This window comes from Mesoplodon bidens (assembly GCF_964165515.1).
Source record: "Mesoplodon bidens genome assembly, chromosome: 5".
NCBI lineage: Eukaryota > Metazoa > Chordata > Mammalia > Artiodactyla > Ziphiidae > Mesoplodon > Mesoplodon bidens.
This window is the reverse complement of record NC_138161.1, coordinates 68,604,246-68,607,340: the sequence shown is the minus strand read 5'-3', so window position 1 is coordinate 68,607,340 and position 3,095 is coordinate 68,604,246. Positions and strand designations below refer to the sequence as shown.

Below are 3,095 nucleotides of genomic sequence, written 5' to 3'. Positions count from 1 at the left end.
CATCCTTCCTGCTTTTTCCATGTAAGGATAAACCTCAGAGACAAGCAGGGACAAAGGATACGGGCCAGGTAAGCAGCTACCATATGCCAAGCACTGTGTTAAGCACTTTCCATATACAGTCCATTTAAACCTGACAACTACCCTTTGGAGGAAACATTACCTCAGATTTATAGATATCAAAGGGATAGCCACCAGTGAAAACTGAGGCTCACAGAGCTTAGATATATTGCCGAAGGTCACAGAGATGGAATGTCCACTTTTTTAAAAAATTTATTTTTATTTGCATTTATTTTTTATGGCATTTATTCCCAGGCCATAAGTTTTTGTTTCTTCAGTTTCTTCTGGCATATCTTTTTCTTCTGTGCAACGTCCTCTTCTGGTTTAGGAACAAACTGTTCTTTTTCAGTATGGATCATCTCAATGTGGCAGAGAGAGCTCATGTATGGGTTGATCCAACCATGATCTCTGTAAGTCCAGTGTTGCATCTTGGCAGCTTTGTTCACCTGGATGTGCTCAATGACCAGAGAATCTACATCTAAGCCCTTAAGTTCAGCATTACTCTCTGCATTTTTGAGCATGTGCAGTAAAAATTCAGCACTCTTTTTGGGTCACCGACCCTGCATCCAGCCCCACTGTTTGGCTTGGGCACACCTACCAACTCCACCATCATAACGACGGAATGGCACACATTGCTTCTTTGAAGTGACATCCTTCACATACTTCGTGGCTTTTTGGATATGCATACCCTTAATGGACTGAGCAGTTTCACGAGTGTTCTTAAAGTGAACATGAAGATCTGAACATCTTGACTTGCATGGTTTTGTGGGGTTTTCTGGGTCAGGTGAATAGCGAACCATTTTTAGAGGTCACCTCAGGCTGCTTATCGGAAAAGGGAAAGTCCACTTTTAATCAAATTCTAGACTGTCCATGGCAGAAGCAGACCTTTTTTCCCCCTCGTTTCACATTTTGCCACCTCACTCATTGGTCCTGCCTAATTTAAGGTCTGTTCATTTCTGTGGCTTCAAGTAATTAGACAGTTGTTCAAGCAACTGAATCCAAGAGAACCACATTTAATCAACATTTCCCAGGATCCACATTTGGCGGGTACAGGCATAAAGCTCCCAGCAACTTTTCAGCAGACACTATCCATATGTCTGGATTATTTTCTGTCTTATGAATGGACAAATGTGGTTACCAAGACTACACTCTATTATAAAGTAGGGACCACCTAAATCCTCTAATTCTCACTGACTTTAATAAAGGCACCTTGGCCAGAGGTTATTGGACTGTGGGAGGACACTTGAGAAAAAAGAAGGAAAAATTCAGTCATGCTAGTGTCAGGCAAGAATTGAACCAAAAGTACCAGGCATGAGTGAGGGTTATATGTGCCACATTATGACAATGACAAATGGATGAAGTCTAATGTTCATCCACCTTGAGCTAAAAGCCTCCCAGAAATGAGAGAAAAAAAGAGAGAGAGACAGGATGAATGAATGAATGAAATTTGTTATGGATGAACTAGACTTTCCTGATCCTATTTAATGTTATGAGATGGAAGTTGTCAAGGGGTCTCCTAAATTAGAAAGACAGCTTTTTTTTGGTACCAATCACTGAGTCCTCGGTATATAAGCACTTCCTAAATATCTGATCCCCAGTTCTGCTTGACACCTGGCTTCCTTTTGTTTATCCTAAGAACACTTGGATGACAGTACCAAAGGATGACAGACAGAATCCCACTTGTCACAGCTAATGAGTAATTGAGTTCTGTGGTATTTACCTTGCAGACATCTCAAGCACTTGTCTCCTTTTCTCCATGCTCATGGCCACCATGGTTCAGGCCATCCTCACCATCAACTGAATGGTTATAATCTCTTTAAATGGTTGCTCTCCTCCAAACTTACACCCCCCCCCACCCGTTAACCCAGCATCCACATGCAGCCAGAATGACAGCGCTCTAAACAAAAATGCTCACTAAGCCACTTCTCCATGTAAAACCCTCCAGTGGCTCCCTTTGCCCCAGGATAAAAAATGAAAATAACAGCCAACAACAAGCGGGTGCATAATGTGCCAGGTACTCCATGACTTAGTTCTTGCAGCAAATTTATGAGAGAGATACAGCCTTCATTACCATTACTTATTGAGGCTAAGTGACTCGACCAAGGCCCCACAGCTAGAAAATGGCAGAACCATGACTCATACCTGGGACTGTCTGACCTCAGAGCACATACTTTAATCACAATGCTATCGGTGTGGTGGCATGCAGGTTCTGTGACCTGGCCTGCTCGCCACTCCAGCCTCATCTCTTCATGAGACCCTCTTCGCTCTTTATGCTTCAGCTCTTTGAGACACTTGCAGGTCCTGGACCTTGACACTGTCTCATGCGTGTCTTTGTTTGGGGACATGGATCCCTCTTCTATAATGCCTTCTCCCCTTTGTCTATCTTGTGGTATGTCTCATCCTTCAAGATTCAGCTCAAGTGTTAACTCCTCCATGAACCTTTTCTGGACCCCTCCTCTCCTTTTCTAGTAGAATTGACCACTCCCCTTTCTTGTGCATCACTGTACCTTAGTTATGCTTCCGTTCTAGCAACCACAATGCTTTCCTACCCTTACATAGATAAGTATGACTCTCTCCTCTTACACTTCTGTGAATTCCTTAAATGCTGGGACTGAATCTTACTAATCCATTTTACCCACAGTATTTAACAGAGTGCTAGGCATATTGAAGGTTCACTGTAAATATTGTTGAATGAATAAAAATATTTGCACATGAAATATGATGCTTGGTCAAAACTCACCATGCCACTATATTGTGAGATTTATGTTAATTTTACTTACAGCGTCAATGCAATTAGTAATTTTTTTCTTTACCTAAGGACTGTATATGAAACTTTAAAAAGGTACATGCAGCTTTAGGGTAACTAAAACTAGAGCAGTGGATAGGGGTGGAGAGAAGACACTGTAGATGACCTGCCATGCCTGTTTTCACCTGGGAGAGTATTCAGTGACAACAACGAGCTATCACCATACAAGCCAAATTTGGTATGGGAGTTATGTACATATCTACCTTAGCAGTGGAATTATGGATGATTCACA

The 3,095-nt window shown here is 42.0% G+C and overlaps 1 pseudogene across 1 annotated transcript; it reads right to left on the bottom strand.

Annotated features, from left to right (window-relative positions):
• Nucleotides 1-302: 302 nt before the first annotated feature.
• Nucleotides 303-857, bottom strand: LOC308617876 (large ribosomal subunit protein uL22-like; annotated as a pseudogene). The gene has a single exon. The product of its transcript is annotated as a large ribosomal subunit protein uL22-like (transcript).
• Between the last annotated feature and the right edge of the window lie 2,238 nt (nucleotides 858-3,095).